This window comes from Protopterus annectens, chromosome 4.part0 (assembly GCF_019279795.1).
Source record: "Protopterus annectens isolate FY-2018-M chromosome 4.part0, PAN1.0, whole genome shotgun sequence".
Lineage (NCBI taxonomy): Eukaryota > Metazoa > Chordata > Ceratodontiformes > Protopteridae > Protopterus > Protopterus annectens.
The window spans coordinates 3,575,635-3,592,837 of record NC_056733.1 but is presented as its reverse complement, the minus strand read 5'-3'; the positions used below and the strand labels follow the sequence as shown (position 1 = coordinate 3,592,837).

The following is a 17,203-nucleotide window of genomic DNA, read 5'->3' as shown; positions in this document are numbered from 1 at the left end:
AACCTCATCGAAGTATTAGCCAGGGAACTCAGAGTAGACAGCTTTGGAGAGTCCAGCTTAAGACTCTCCGGAGGCAACAGCTCTGTAAGGGAAGTGTTAAGTTCCAAAACCAAGTCCCTTTGAAGCTGGGTAAAATGAGCAAAATAATTAGATGCACTCAGTCCGAAAGCAGCTGAGGCAAAAACGCTTTTCAAAATGGTTGATCGTCCGGGACTCCTTGTTTGGGGATGGACTGAGGACCTTTGCTCACCTAGCTTCTTAGCAGCGGTCACCACGATGGCATCGACGGGGACACCTTTGCTCCAAAATATTCTGTACTTGGGAGGACTGAGGAATTTGCTAACTTTATTGGGGACAGGTTCCACAGTGAAAAGCACCATCCAAGCCCCGCAGGTGATAAGGTCCACAAGCTCCTCAGCAAAGAGGAGGGGGGACAACCAGGTAGAATATGGGCTTGTCCCGAAGGCCTTCAGGAATACAGACTCCTCCGAAGATGGAGATGGGGAAGACCAACCACCTTTTTGCTTGAGAACCTAGAGGAAGTCCCCGGGGAACACTTCCTCAGGCGAAGTATGGGGGACCAGTCTCTGTCCTCAAAATCAGTGTCCTCACTTATGGACTCTATGGGGAGGCCAAGTTTCTCCTCTTATACGTTCTGTTCTGAGGGAGTTCCTCCATGGTGGGCTCAAGGGAAGACTCTGAAAAGACCGGTACCCCAAGTGGGGCAGTGCCACCCTGAAGGCACTTACAGGAGAGCAGAACTTATAAGGATGAGGACGCCTCAACATCCAAACCTGAGAAAGGCTGGCAAGGACCTAGAAAGACGGAGAGGTATCTACCAAACTGGAGAAGGTCTTCTCTACTGCCCATAAGGCCAAAAGACTAGACAAAGCTCCTCCGCCTTCCCAGTGGCCAGGGCCATCTGGGAAGGGAGAAGGGACCCCGGATACAGCACCAAAGCCCTGTGATGATATCTGGCCCTGAGCTGTCCAAAGCTGAAGTTCAAAGGGGAAGGGAATGGTCCAAAATATCTGGGCCTGAACCCATCCACAGCAAACTTGCACCTACCTTTTGGAGTCGAGGCACATCCAGGGACCCTGACAGTGTCAAGAAGAGGGCTATACCCAACACAGTCTGCCTCTCACTGGAATTTCCTTGGTCCTGACATTCCAAAGCCTGTGAGACTGGAAGAGGAGAGTGGAGTCCTGTAGACAAATAGGGCGCCCTAGTCATCTGGGCAGGGGACGGCAGTATGCCAGTCTCAATTTGAGCCGAGAAAGCTCATCATCTTAACTAAGTCTGAGGGAAGTAGGCTTCTGGAGGATCTGGATGAGACTGAAGAGTGACCTGAACTTGTGGGGGATCCGACCTTGGATCCCATTGCCCTATGGTCCTGGGAAGCGGATCTACTCAGATGAGTCGAGCCAACTTGCTGGAGGGAAAAGGGGGGAACCTTCAAATATAATGGGATTCGACATCTAAGTTGGATCAGAGGGCTTGGATGGCGAGCAGGTCTGATCAGACAAACTAGCTGGATCCAGAGATAGCTTGTGCCTGCTCGGATCTGAAGGCCTCCAATTTGTGGAGATCTTGGATCCAAGAGTCTGATTCGATGTTCTTGGAAAGGCAGATCTCTGATCCGAAGCTAAAGAGGCTGGACTCTGATCCGGAGTTCGGCGATCCGAGAGCCTCGGCTTCTTAGAGTGAGAGAATGAAGAGAACCCCTCCCCGAGGGAGGAGGCGGCCTCTTTTTAGGTTCCTGATGGGGTTTGGAAGGGGAGTCGGTGAGCAGAGGATCCCTGTGAGCCAAGCCCTTCAGAAGCAGCTTATTGGGGTGCTCTATGAGGGCTCTGGGGTTGAATGCAGCACAAATGTCACAGTCAACCTCCAGGTGCGCAGACCCTAAGCAATAAAGATACGTGTCATGCGAGTCGGAATATAGCATCTGCCGACCGCACGAAGAGCATATCAAACAGAAGGTTCATCAGCCATGCTATTATGGTACACACACATTCACCAGCTATAAACACTACAAACAATAAAACCCCCTAACTAAATCTTACAACTACAATTTAACAAAAAAATCTTTTTTTTTTATCCTAGTGGAAAACTAACAACGAAGGAAACCCCAACTAAAATAACAAGACTGGAGAACAGGAGGGGAGGTAAATACAATAATAAGGATTAATTAAAACTAAGCTAAACTATGCTCCAAGACAAGGAAAAAAATATATATATATAAAGCACTTATCTGAACGACTAACCTGAGCACTGGGATCATGTCTGAAGTGTTTCAGTGGCAAACAAGATCTGAGGGTTAAAAGGTATCTGGGGATTATTGGAAGGGGAGGAGTTTCAGCTCTGGATCTGTCTGACAGTTGCCAGCTCTAATCCAAGGTAGAATCCAAGACCCATTTGTGATGAATGGCATGGACAGCACCAGATAGTACAGTTGTGTACACTTAAAATAAAATGTAGATGTTAGAGTGTATTCACTGCTGCAGTCATTACCATTTGGGTAATCTGCTGGCAGGTTGCCCTCAGTCGGCCTGAAAAACAAAGTCTTGGGTCCTGCGTCGGTTGCTATCTCCTCTTCCATGACGTCAGGGGTATAAAACATGCAGCTAACGCCATTTTATTCAGTTTTTTCAGCCCCATATGTCAGGTGCCCCCCAAATGGGAAACAAAAAAAAAAAAAAACAACAAAAAAAATTATATATATGTATGTATATATATATATATATATATATATATATATATATATATATATATGTATACACACACACAGACACACACACATACATAAACAGACATATGTAAATGCACTTTTAGCAACAAACTTTACCTTCATGTAAAAGCAAATACAAAGGCTTTAGTATATAGTGAAGGAAAGAAAAATTATAGAAAAGGGGGATGGCGGGTGGGTAACCTGGACTGCAACAGTGAATACACTCGAACATCTACATTTATGGCAAATGTACACAACTGTACTATGTTCTTCATGTTTCACTGTTGCAGTCATTACATTTGGGTAGAATCCCAAAGCTATGGATGGGAGGATGAACTAACAGTATAGGAGCGGCTAAAAGGCCCTGCAGAACTGCAGTGGCACAGCTGGCCCTGGATTTGGAGAAGAGAGGCAAATGATAATGCTTTGTGAAGGTATGAACAGAGCTCCAAGTAGCAGCCTCTAGAATGTCTTTGGTTGGAGCCCCTCTGAGAAAAGCTGCTGAGGAAGAGGTAGAGGCAGCCCTGGTGGAATGTGACCTGATCCCCTTGGGCACAGGTTCACCATGGTGCAAGTAGCAGAAACGAAGGCAGTGGCTTATCCACTTAGAAATAGTCTGCTTTGATATAGCCTTCCCCTCTGACCCTGCAGGAAATGCTACCAGTAGTTGCTCACACTTCCGTAGTGATTTGGTCTTGTTTAAGTAGAATTTTAGTTGTCTGTGTACATCGAATGAATGCAGAATCCGCACCCCCTTGTTCTGCAGATTTGGGTAAAATGTTGGCAGGTGAATTATGTGGTTAAAAGCCACATTGGATACCACCTCAGGCATAAAAGGAGGATTGGACCTGAGGGACACCCTGTCCGGGTAAAATGTAATAAAAGGCTCCACAGCCTTGAGAGCCTACAGTTATGAAACCCTTGTTCCAAAAGTGACTGCCAAGAGGAAAGCTGTTTTCCAGGATAGAAATGTTATATCCGCAGTAGCTGCTGGTTCAAAAAGAGGTAGGGTGAGTTTTTCCAGCACAAAGTTGAGGTCCCATGCAGGAGTTGGTGGTGATCTGGGAGGCCTTAAATTTTTGGCCTCTCTAAGATACTGCTTAAGCAGAGGATGAGAATAGAGGGGAGGCTCTGTGTTGTAATGAGCCAAGATGGCAGAGGCATGTATTTTTATTGAAGAAAAAGATAGACCCTTGTCAAGCATCTCAGTCAAATATTGTAAAATCTGAGGAACACTGGGCTTTGCTGTGTCTGTTCCTTCTGCTTGGTCTCCAAGCAAAGAATCTCTTCCATTTATCAGCATAAGATTTTCTAGTACTAGGCCTTCTGACTTCCAAAATGACATCCATTACAGATTTACTGAGAGGTGTTGTTTAAATGATCAGCCATGCTACAAGGTTCAGAGTTTGGAGCTGAGTGTGCAGCATTTGATTGTTCTGTTGAGACAGTAGATGAGGCATTTGAGGCAAGTACCAAGGAGGAAGTTGAGACATATTCCTTAGAATTGGGGACCAGTGCTGGCGGGGCCAGTCTGGAGCAACTAGGATCATTTTTGTTTTTTCCTGTCTGACTTTTAGTAAGAACTTGGAGAGAAAAGGCAGAGGGGGAAAGGCATAAACTGACAGTTTTTTCCAACTGAAGCACAGGGCATCTACTTTCCCTGCTTTTCTGTGATAAGTTCTTATGCAGAATTTGTCCAGCTGATAATTTTTGGGAGAGGCAATTAGATCTAAGCCTGGGCTCCCCCATTTGTGTTATGCTGAAGATTTGTGGATCCAGTTTCCATTTGTGTGGGCCCATAAGATTTCTGTATAGGTAGTCTGCCAGAGTATTTTGCTTTCCTGGCAGGAATTGAGCTTGAAGATGTATTTGGCAAGTCAAAGCTGTGTTCCATAATGCCATGGGCTAGTCTGCAAAGGGGGTAGGAATGTGTACCCCCTGCTTGTTTATGTACCACATAACAGTGGTGTTGTCCGTCTAACAGTAGTTGTCCTGGATGAAGCAAGTCCTTGAAGGCTGTCAGAGCTATCTGAACAGCTAGCATCTCTTCCTGGTTGATATGCGGATGCATTTGTTTTGGGCTCCATTTGCCCTGAATGCATCTCCTCGCCAGGTGGGCCCCCCAACCATAGTCTGATGAGTCTGTAGTTAGGGTTTGGGTAGCAGGGGGTAGAGTGAATGACAGTCCCTTGTTTTGGTGACGTCTCTGCCCACCAAAGAAACTCCTGTTGTAGGCAGGGAATGAGAGGAATAATTGTTTCCAGACTGTGACAATGTTGACTCCATAAACTTTTTAGGTACCACTGTAGTTTCCTCATATGCAGTCTCGCATAAAGAATTAGTAGAATGCAGGATGCCATGACCCCCAAAGCCTGCAGAATTTGTCTTGCAGATAACTGGGTTTTTGTTGCCATTTGTTTCAAGTATGTTGTCAGTTGCCTTTGTCTGGCATAAGGTAAGCCACCTGGGCAGTTGTATTCAAGCTTGCACCCAGGAATGTAATTATTTGAGAGGGTACCAGTTGGGGATTTCTTTTCGTTTGTGTACCCGAGGCATGTTAGAAGCCTTTTTACAAATGCCAGATGTTGAAGAACAGTGTCCTTGTCCTCTGCTTGAATGACACAGTCATCCAGATAAGGATAAATTTGTATGCTTCTTTGATTGCAAAATGCAATTACTGGTGCCAGGCACTTTGTAAAGACCCTGGGCGTAGTAGATAAGCCAAAGGGCAGTGCAGAGAATTGGTAATGCAAAAAACCTGCTTTGAAACGGAGGGATCTTTTGCACGATTCCCTTATTGGGATATGCATGTATGCTTCTTAAGTCTAGAGTAACTAACCAAGCGTTACTGCCCAGCATAGGCAGTAGCTGTTGTAAAGTCAGTATTTTGAATTTTGGAATGTCCAGGAACGTGTTCAAAATCAATATGTTCAATACTGGACGCCAGGCATCGTCTTTTCTGGGTACCAGGAAAAGTCTTGAATAAAAACCTTGCCCTTTTTCCTTTTCTGGTACTGGTTGAATAGCCCCCATATCCATGAGGGACATTACTTGTTTCTGAGCCTCTGCCCACTTATTTTGTGGCAGATCTGGCCAACCGTTTGGATTTGGTAAAGTATGGAAAAGAAATCTATACCCTTGGGATACTATGTTTAATACCCACTTGTCCTGGGTAATTAACTGCCAATTTTGAGCATGAAGTGCTAGTTTCCCCCCCAAGGGGGCTGCCAAAAGATAAGTGCTTGGTGAAGGCAGAGGGAAGTCATTGAGACTGCTTACTGTAGGGTTGTGCTTTGTTTCCTACGGATTTGGAGGTGGAGGCACCCCATTGCTTTGACCTGTAAGAACCCTGTGATTGGAATCTGGAGCCAGTTGAGCGCCTGGATTTGCCTAGAGCAGCTCTGTTGGACACAGGAAAGGACCAATTTTTAGTAGGCCAGTGCATACTGAACCTGGGTGGCTGCACTTGCAAGAAATCCTTTACAGTTTGCATAGATTTAGCTTTGTCTTCCATTTTCTTTAAAAACCTCTTCTGCCTTATTACCAGAGTATCATGCTGCAAGGGGCAACAATTTAGCTTTAACATGATCAGGCAGATTTTGCTCCTTGACCCAGGCATGCTTTCTAATCACAGATCCAGTAACTGTGGCCCTGCAAGAGGCCTCCAAGGAATCAAAACCACCTTGCAAAGTATGCTTTCCAGCCTGTTCTGCTGAATGCAATAATTCCTGTAATTCTTTATTTTCCACACAACCAGAAATCAACATCATTTTCTGTTTTCAGTAAGCCCATAACATGCTGTTGATATTTAAGCATATGAAATTGGCAGTTTAAGGCCCTAACTGCCAAGATTGCAGATGTATAAACCTTCTTTCCCCATCAATCCAGTGCCCTGGAATCTCTATCAGAGGGGGTAGGATTTTTGGCTGTAGAAGCCTTTACACCCTTGGGACCCTGTGAAATAGTCTCAGAATCAGCAGCAGGATTTCTGAATACAAATTTGTGGTAGTCAGGAACCCTGTAATATCTGTCTGGCTTACTAGGAGCTTCAGGTAGGGAATCAGGAGCCATGCTTGATTCCAAAAACACAACAACAATATCTAATACAGGAGGTATTGCCAAAGGACTATGCGGAGGAAGGAGGAGGAAATCCCTAAGCCTCTTTTTTGATTCAGAGAAGTCCTTACTCTCCCAGTGAAAATGGTCCCTTAAAGTACGCAAAGTTTCTCCAAAAGAGTAAACCTCAGGAGGAGATGCAGAAGGGATGGATTCTCCTGCATCAGAATCCTCATAGGGCTGAATAAAAAATTCCTGATCAGAAGAGGAATCATTAGAAATAGAAACCTGATCTAAGATTCATAATCAGTAGCCTCTTAGCAGGGGGGGGGGGGGGGGGGTTGGGAACCCCTGATCAAGATAATTAAGTCCTCAGCCATTTTGATAATCTGTTTTTTAGGCATAGGGGCCTGAGCACGTGGCTCATGCGTCATTTTTTTTAGACATAGAAGTTTTTGATCTTGTTTTTGAGGCTGACTGTTTAATATAAAAATGTTGAGGCCTGAAAACACCCTCAGAAGCCGGTGCCTGCTCAGTGGCTCTGGACCCCTCCAAGGGAGAGACATCCGCGGGTTCAATACTCTGAGAATCTCACAGCATACCGGGCACCGAATGGGTCTCGGTAGAGGCCTGCGACTCAAAAGTAGCAGGTATCAGGGGCTGTTAAAGTGCCTCACTGAGCACCTGCGACTGGGATAGGAGAAGCTTAGTCGGTTTTGGACCTTGATGGTCTGTCTTTTTCTTAGCGCTTTTTGTGAACTCCTGTAGTCGGATTGCTAACAGACGACATTTCAGGATAATTATATCTTGATCCAAAATATTTAGAGGCAGAAATATACAGACCCTTAATAGTGCTTTGGTTAAATTTAGCACAAAACCGACAGCAAGGCACATTGTGGTCAGGGCCTAGGCAGGGAATACAGTACAAATGAAAATCCTTATGAGGTATTTGCTTCCCACAAGGAATGCAATTATTAACTTTTACTGACTTTGGTAAGGAGCAAGAAAGTTTCCCCAAGGGGGTACTTAGCTTTAGATTGAAGACTTCGGTTCTGAAACTCGAATGCGAAAATTTTAGGAGTCTGCCAACCAGCACTTGCGAACTGCTTCTGCTTTGGGCACCGCAGCAAGAAAGACCGAATAAAATGGCATTGGCTGCATGTTTTATACCCCTGACGTCATGGAAAAGGAGACAGCAACAGACGTTGGACCCAAGACTTTGTTATTCATGCCGACTGAGGGCAACCTGCCAACAGATTACCCAAATGTAATGACTGCAACAGTGAAACACGAAGAACATCTGCAGATAAAACATCCCTTGTACTTTCACAATTTGCCAGAAGAAGTTAACATTTGAGCCTAGCAAATTCAAATTTTGAAAAATCAAAGTTGTACAAGTATGCACTTGATTCCCACACTTAAAATTCCCATCCTTATCAGAAAGAGTAGGACTGGAATTAAGTTCTTAGCAGTAGTCAACTAAAACTACAGCTGCAGGGTCAGGTTTGGGAATAGTGTATAAAAATTTGAAAGTCTGACCAACTTTATACATCCTATTTGCCTTTTTACGGGGCAGCTGGTTGACCACCAGGAAAACTACAGACAGTAACACACATTCTGTAAAGTTGAAAGAACATGAAGAAAGGGTGTAGGTTCAGGAAAATCCATCTGAAACAACTTGTTTTTTTCCTAAGGGGCTGAGAATCATCAGTAATCTCCCACTGAAAACAATAGCACATTCTAGCAGTAGTCTCATAAGAGAAAATCCACAGGGAGAAACAGAAACCAAGCTCTCAACTCAGTCTGAATCAGGAATCAGAAGAAAAAATTCTGCACCCGTCCTTGAATCATCCTATTTAGATTCAGGATCTTGAATCTCTTCAGGAAAAGAGGAATTCCTCTTTTTTACAAACTACTTAACAAGAAAGATCAATAACCTGAATTAAACCTTGTGTCAGACCCAATAAACTACTCCTAGCCATAGAAATTTGAGGAGTAAATACATGATTAGGTTTTGGTTTCTTTTTGACAGGAAACATGGGACCAACACAGTGTTATTAATGGCAGCAGCTGCTTCCCCAGGGATGGGCACAACATGACAACAGGGAAATCTTCCCAGTTCCTTCTCCCAGGACGGACAAAAGTGGCTCTCCCTTCCCACATTGTTACCCCCAAGTACACAGTAGTTGTAGGTGACACCATACAGTTGTGTACACTTACCATAAATATAGATGTTTGAGTTTATTCACTGTTGCAGTCATTACATTTGGGTAATCTGCTGGCAGGTTACCCTCAGTCGGCCTGATTAACAAAGTCTTGGGTCCTGCATCTGTTGCTGTCCCCTTCTTCAATGACGTCAGGTCGCCATGGGTATAAAACATGCAGCCGACGACATTACATCAGTTTTTCTTACCCCACATGTCAGGTGCACTCCAAATGGGGAGCAAATAAAATTAAGAGCACAAAAATATACCTCCAACCAAAAGCAAATACACCAAAAGGGCTTTTAAGCATAGTAAAAGAAAGTAGAGGTATAGCCAGAGTAAAATAGGGGGCTGGAGGGAGGGTAACCAGGACTGCAACAGTGAATACACTCTAAAATCTACATTTATGTTAAGTGTACACAACTTTACTATGTTCATGTTTCACTGTTGCAGTCATTACATTTGGGTAGATTTCAAAAGCTATGGTTGGGAGGAGGAAATTATACAGCATTAGGACCAGCTACAAGGCCCTGCAAGACAGCAGTGGCAAAGCCAGCTCTGGATTTAGAGAAAAGTGGTAAATGGTAATGTTTGGTGAAAGTATGAACTGAGCTCCAGGTAGCAGCTTCTAGAATATCCCTGGTAGGAACACCTCTGAGAAAGGCTGTTGAAGCAGATGCAGCCCTGGTGGAATGGGATCTGATCCCCTGGGGGATAGTTTTTCCATGGTGCTTATAGCAGAAACGAATACAATGGCTTATCCATTTGGAAATGGTTTGCTTTGAAATAGCCTTTCCCTCTGCCCCTGCAGCAAATGCTACCACAGCATTTGTTCAGATTTTCTTTGAGATTTAGCCCTGTTTAAGTAAAATCTAAGTTGTCTGTGTGCATCCAATGCATGCAGAATCCACTCTCTTGTTCTGTGGGTTGAGAAAGTTGACAAATGAATGGTCTGATTAAGGGCCACACTGGATACCACCTTGGGCATGAAGGATGGGTTTTGTCCTGAGAGATATCCTGTCCGTATGAAAAATGATGAAAGGCTCCACTGCCATAAGAGCCTGTAATTCAAAAGTCGTCCTAGCTGAAGTGACTACTAAAAGGAAAGCTGTTTTCCAGGAGAGAAATTTTAAGTCTGCAGTAGCAGCTGGCTCGAAAGGAGGGAGAGTGAGTTTCTACAATACAAAATTAAGGTCCCAGGCAGGGGTTGGAGCTCTCTTGGGTGGTCTTAAGTTTTTGGCCCCTCTGAGATGCTGCTTTAGCAGAGGATGAGAGAAGAGAAGAGGGGAGGTTCTGTGTTGTAATGAGCTAAAATGGCTGAGGCATGGATTTTTATGGAAGAAAATGACAGGCCCTTGTGAAGTATCTCAGTTAAATTTTGCAAAATCCGAGGAATGTTGGGCACTGCTGTGCTTATCCCATAAGACTGATTTCAGGCACAGAATCTTTTCCATTTGTCAGCATAAGATTTTCTAGTACTAAGTCTTCTCGCCTCCAAAATGACATCCACCACAGGTTTGCTGAGGGATACTAAGGGTAAATTTATATGATTAGCCATGCTGCAAGATTCAAAGTTTGGAGCTGAGGGTGCAGAGTTTGGTTGTTCTGCTGAGACAGCAAAGAAGGTGTCTGAGGCAGATTCCACAGTGAAATGTGTGACACTGCGCAGGAGTGGGTACCAGTGTTGGCGAGGCCAGTCTGGAGCAATCAAAATCATTTTTGGTTTGTCCTGTTTGACTTTTAGTAGAACTTTGGAGAGCAAAGGGGGAAAGGCATAGACTGATAGGTTTTTCCGGCTGAAGGACAGACCACATCCACTTTCCAGGCTTTTTTGTGATGTGTTCTTGTGCAAAATCTGTCCAACTGATAGTTCTGGGGTGAGGCAAAAAGATCTATGTCTGGGCTCCCCCATTTGGTGTCAACATGTTGAAAATCCGTGGTTCCAGTTTCCATTTAAGCGGGTCCATGAGATTTCTGCTTAGTTCATCTGCCAGAGTATTCAGCTTTCCTGGCAAGAACTGAGCTTGTAGTTGTACCTGACAGCTCCAGGCAGTGTTCCACAATGCCATGGCTAGTCTGCAGAGGGGTAGGAGTGTGTACCCCCTGCTTGTTTATGTACCACATAACCGTGGTATTGTCCGTCTATCAGTAATTGTCCTGGATGAAGGTAGTCCTTGAAGGCTGTCCGTGCATTCTGTACAGCTAGCATTTCTGTTTGATTTATATGAAGGTGCATTTGATTTGGGCTCAATTTTTCATGAATGCACTTCCCTGCCGGATGAGCACCCCATGCATAGTCTGATGAGTCTGTAGTTAGGGTTTGGGTGACAGGGGGTGGTGTGAATAGTAATACCTTGTTCTGGTGGCAGGACTCTGCCCAGCATAGGAACTCTGGGCGCAGGCAAGGTATGATAGGAATCATTGTTTCCAGGATGTGACAATTTTGACTCCATAATCTTTTTAAGTACCACTGAAGTTTCCTCATATGCAGTCTTGCATATGGAATTAGAAGTATACAGGAGGCCATGAACCCTAAGGCTTGCAGTATTTCCCTTGCAGAAAGCAGGGTTGTTGTGGCCACCTGTTTGAAATAAGTCATCAAATGAATTTGCTTTTCTGGCGTAAGGAAAGCAATCTGGGCAGTTGTATTCAAGCTTGCACCCAGGAATGCCATTTTCTGAGAGGGTACCAGTTGTGATTTATTTTCGTTTACGGTGTACCCTAGACAAGTTAGAACACTTTTTACAAACGCCAGATGTTTTAGAAGAAAGTCCTTGTTTTCTGCATTAATTAGACAATCGTCCAGGTATAGATATATTTGAATATTTCTTTGCCTGCAAAATGCAATTACTGGAGCCAGGCACTTTGTAAAGACCCTGTGCGCAGTAGATAAGCCAAAGGGCAGTGCAGACAACTGGTAATGCAGGTAGCCTGCTTTGAAGCGGAGGTATCTTCTGCAAGATTCCCTGATTGGGATATGCAGGTAAGCCTCTCTTAAATCTAGAGTTGCCAACCAGGCATCTTTGCCTAGCATAGGAGGTAACTGGTGAAGAGTCAGCATCTTGAATTTTGGAATGTCCAGAAAGGTGTTTAGAGAAGATAAGTCCAGACCTGGACACCATGATTTGTCTTTTCTGGGTACCAGGAAAAGTCTTTAATAGAAACCTTGTCCCTTTTCCTCTTCTGGTACTAGTTGAGTAGCCCCCATGCTCATGAGGGAAAGTACTTGTTTCTGGGCCGCTGCCCACTGATTTGGGGGGAGGTCTGGCCATCCGTTTGGAAATGGCAACGTGTGGAAATTAATTCTGTATACCTGGGATACGACATTAATAACAAATTTGTCCTGGATTATAAGTTGCCAGTTTTTTGTATGAAGAGCCAGTATTCCCCACAAAGGGGCGGCTATAAGTGCTTGGTAAGTGTAGAGGGAAGTCACTGAGACTGCTTACAACAGGGAGGTGTCTTGTTGTTTCCAGATTTGGAAGAGGAGGCACCCCATTGCTTTGTTCTGATAATACCTTGGGACTGAAACATGGTGCCATTGGAATGTCTGGGTTTGACATGAGTGGCTCTCGAAGGAACTGGAAAGGACCAGTTCTTAGTAGGCCAGTGCCTACTAAATCTTGAAGGTTGCACTTGTAAGAATTCTTACACAGTTTGCATAGATTTAGCTTTATTTTCCATCTTTTTTAGAATTAGAACTTCTTCAGTCTTATTATCAAAGAGACGGTCTTGTTGTAAAGGAGCATCCAACAATTGTGCTTTAACATGATCAGGCAGAGATTGCTCTTTGAGCCAAGCATGCCTCCTTAGCACAGATCCAGTTACAGCAGCCCTGCAAGAGGCCTCCAAAGAATCAAAACCACATTGCAAAGTATGTTTTCCAACTTGTTCAGCTGAATGCAATAGATCCTGTAAATCTTTATTTTCCACACAGTCAGAAATCAACATTTTCTGTTTAAGCAGTCCCATGATATGTTGCTGATATTTTAGCATATGGAATTGGCAGTTTAAAGCCCTGATTGCCAAGGTTGCAGAAGTGTTGACCTTCTTACCCCACCTATCCAACGCCCTGGAATCTCTATCAGAAGGGGTAGGATTTTTAGCAGAAGCCTTAATGCCCTTGGGGCCCTGAGAAATATTTTCAGGATCCGCAACAGGACTTTTGAAAAGGAATTTGTGGGAGTCAGGAACCCTGTAGTATGTCTGGCTTAATCAGACGCCATACTAGATTCCGAAAACACATCCATCAACAATGTCTAGAACAGGAGGTATAGCCAAAGGTCTATGCTGAGGAAGAAGAAAATTCCTAAGCCTCTTTTTAGATTCAGAAAAATCCTGACTTTCCCAGTGGAAATGTTACCTTAACATATGTAAAGTTTCCTCAAAGGAAAACCCCTCAGGGGGAGAAGCAGAAGGAATGGAATTCTCTGCATCAGAGTCCTCATAAGTAGGTCTAGACAATTCCTGTTCATTAGACGAGTCAGAAGAAATAGAATCCTGTTCAGAAGATTCATGGTCCATTTCTTGCCTAAGCCTCTTAAGAAGAGGGGGGGGGGGGGGTTGGCTACCCCTGATAAGAGTAATTAAATCTTCAGCCATTTTGATCATTTGTTTTTTAGGCATAAGGGCCTGCACATGTGGCCTTGGCATCGTATTTTTAGACATAGTTTGAGATTTTGGCCTTAATATTGAAGATGGCGTCGGTTTAATATACAAATCTGTAGAGGCCTGAATACACCCTCAGAAGCCGGTGCATGCACAGTGGCTCCGGACCCATCCAAGGTAGAGACATCCGAGGTTTCCATAATTTAAGCATCTCGTGGCATACCGGACTCCGAATGGGTCTCAGTAGAGGCCTGCGAATCAGAAGTAGCAAGTATAAGGGGCTGCAAAAGCGCCCAAGTACCGGACTGGCTTAGAAGAAGCGCCGTCAACAGTTTTGGACCTCAACGGCCTGTTTCTGTATTTTTCTTTGCTTTTTTTAGGTATTCCTGTAGTCGGATTGCTAACCGACGTCATTTCTGGAAAATTAAAGCATGAGCCAAAATATTTAGAAGCAAAAATGTACAGACGACAGACAGTGCACTGATTAAATAAAGCAAAGAATCGACAAGCAAGGTACATCGTGGTCAGGGGCTAGGCAAGGAATACAGTACAAATGAAAATCTTTATGAGGTATTTGCTTCCCACAATCAATACAATTAACTTTTACTGACATCGGTACGGAGCAAGAAAAAGTTTCCCCAATGGGGTACTTAGCTTTTTAGTTGAAGACTTTGGATCTGAAACTCGAAAACGAAAATTTCAGGAGTCAGCCGACAAGGCACTTGCGATCTGCTTCGGGTACCGTGCGGCAAGAAAGACAGATGCAATGGCGTCAGCTGCATGTTTTATAATTATGACGACCTGACGTCATGGAAGAAGGGACAGCAACCGACGCAGGACCCAAGACTTTGTTAATCAGGCGGACTGAGGGCAACCTGCCAACAGATTACCCAAATGCAATGACTGCAACAGTGAAACACGAAGAACATCCAACAGGGATCCAGGGTAAAGAGGAGTTGTCTGAGGTACAACAGATGGCCACAGCAGAATCACACATCTGCGGCTAAGTCAAACTGATAGCCTGTCGTGATGGCAAAGGCTGTTTGCTTAATTTTAAATTTTTACGGCTGAAAGGACCAACCTTGGGAGCGGTAGTCTGTTACAGGATCAAGCCGAAAATGGTTCCCATTTCCCAAGAAGACAAGTAGCAATTGCCAATAAATACTACCGGTCCACAAGTTACTTTTTTGACAGAAAAGACACAGTAAAAAGCACTTTAAAATACTATGCCAGCCCTGCAAAAGAAATAAACAGTTTCTCCACAGAAATGATGAAAAAATGAGTGCTCTGTTTAGAAGTATATTTCAGTCTTGAGACAGTCCATTAAAACAAAACATTCCTAGATTTAAAATAACGTTCCCGAAGAAGAAAGTAATAAAACATAACGAAAGCTCTTTTCCCCAAAAGGGAACTTATCTGCACAGCAAAAGAAAGTCCAAGCCAACGGTGTATCTTCGAAAGCCTCAAAGGATCATACTCTTTGGCAGCAGTAAACCTCCAAAGGGCTTCATGCCCAAACCTGTCTTATTCAGCTATGTTCGAGCCGCTTCACAATTTGGTCATGTACAAGGTGCTCTGAAGTTTTGGAAGCTAGCAGGCTGTTGTATCATAGGCGGGATATAACCTATATAGCTAAGACTACTGCAGCAGTGATCAATATGATGAACATCTGCAATGATACAGGATCAGAAATTTTTATATTTCTAGTTATAGGCACATTTTAAAGAAAATGCAACCCAACAATTAATCACATAAAGGTGGACAAATAGAAAGGACAAAGGCATTCATTTCTGAGTATCCTCTAGATCAAGAGTGAAAACACTGAAGCAGCACTGACGTATCTGCCAAATCTTATTCTTGGGGGACCTACATACCTACTTCAACTATACTAGAAAATCATGTCAAAGCAAAATTACAAAAGTATGAAACAAAAGGAAATCAGACGGGGGGGGGGGGGGGTCCAAACAAACTTAGTAGTCTTCAAATGGGAGTTCACGCTACACTGCTTTTTGACAAATACAAAATGAAATTCAAATGACAGAGCACGATGCATTCTGGAGACAAACTTCAGAAGTAGTTATTCTGCCGAAATGATCTTTGACAAAATTAGCCTAAAACTCTGTTAGCCTTATAAAAAAAGGGCACACCAGAATGAGTAAGACACATCTTACTTTATCTCTGCTGAATGGGAAACTCTGACAGATAGATGCCCTTTTTCTGCCAAGGCCCGGGAAGAAAAGCTGCAGTATTCCCATACATAGGCAATATACACTACATTTTCTGCACTGTATGGAATATTTTCATCTTGGTTACGTATACATTTTTGCATACATAATTAGTAACAAAAGATTAATGCTAATCTTATATCATGCAGTTTGTGACTATAGGAAGAGGAGAAAAGAGAACACCAGTGCATTGTATAAGGTTGCAGCAGACAGAAAAAGGGAGACAAAGATTGACATTTGGGATAAAATTAGTAGTGGTACAATAAGGGAGAACAATGATTAAGTAGAAGTAGGTAGTTAAGAAATGCAATCAGTTAAACTTTTACAGAAGTAGAAAGGAAAGTGCAATAATCACCACATGGGAACTTAGTACAAAGCAGCTATCATTTTGTCAGAGATACTGTAGCTTGTATGTTTTTCTGGATTGGAAATCATCTGGAAAGGTGTAGAGCAAAAGCAGACACAATTGCCTTGCAGATGTTTTAGCAAACTTTTCAACCATTTGTTGTTTACTGTAAGCTTTACCTCTAGTGGGATCGAGTTCCACAGTTTTGAAACACAGAATACAGCAGAGTTTTTGAGTTCATTACAGCTAGGGGAGACTTGTTATTGGAGTGTATTCTGTTTCTGTATGGCAGTAATATGCTTTTTAGAGAAGGGCAATTATCTGGCTTGTACATACGTTAGTGGACAGTGGGGAGTTGAGAGTAGGTTAGTTTGGGGAGTTCTAGACAATTTAGATCATTTAGAGCTGTGCAGTGGTGGGTTATAGTAGGCATATACATGGCAAATCTTGCTGCTTTATCACATCATGAAACAAGTTTGAACTTGTGGTCACTGTTGAGATTACCAATGATGGGTAATGCATACATCGAGATGGGAGTACGTAGATTGCTGCTATGGATTTCCTTGTGGATACTGAGAGATATTGATTTCCTCTATACAGGGAGCCTAGTTTGCATGCACCTTTGATAGCTGGAGAATATGTTGGTCATATTTATTAGCTAGGATCCTGTACTCCCAATAATTTGGCTTCTGTCACCGTTTCAATTTTTGTATTTTCAGATGATACAGTAGGAAAATTATGTTTTCGAGTATTAAACTGTTTTGGTAAAAACAGCATTAGTCATTTTCAGTCATGTCATTACCATATATTCACCACATTGGAAAGAATATATTTAACACAAAACACTTTTTTGCCTAAAGGTTGCTCTGTCTTCTTTAAACCCATGCCAATAAATGACATTAAACATTTTAGGATAGCAAGGTAGCTCTTTACTATATAATCAAAAAGGCAACTGCAGCAACATCTGAACTGCAAAACAGTGGAAATGAAAGTGCCAAAACAGTTGCTGTGAAATGAGACTACTTTTAACTAAACT

General features: G+C 43.3%; 1 protein-coding gene across 1 annotated transcript in view; it reads right to left on the bottom strand.

Moving 5' to 3' along the window:
• Positions 1 to 17,203, bottom strand: part of SUZ12 (SUZ12 polycomb repressive complex 2 subunit) — a 2,970,550-nt gene that overhangs the window by 1,691,575 nt on the left and 1,261,772 nt on the right. The window lies entirely within an intron of this gene.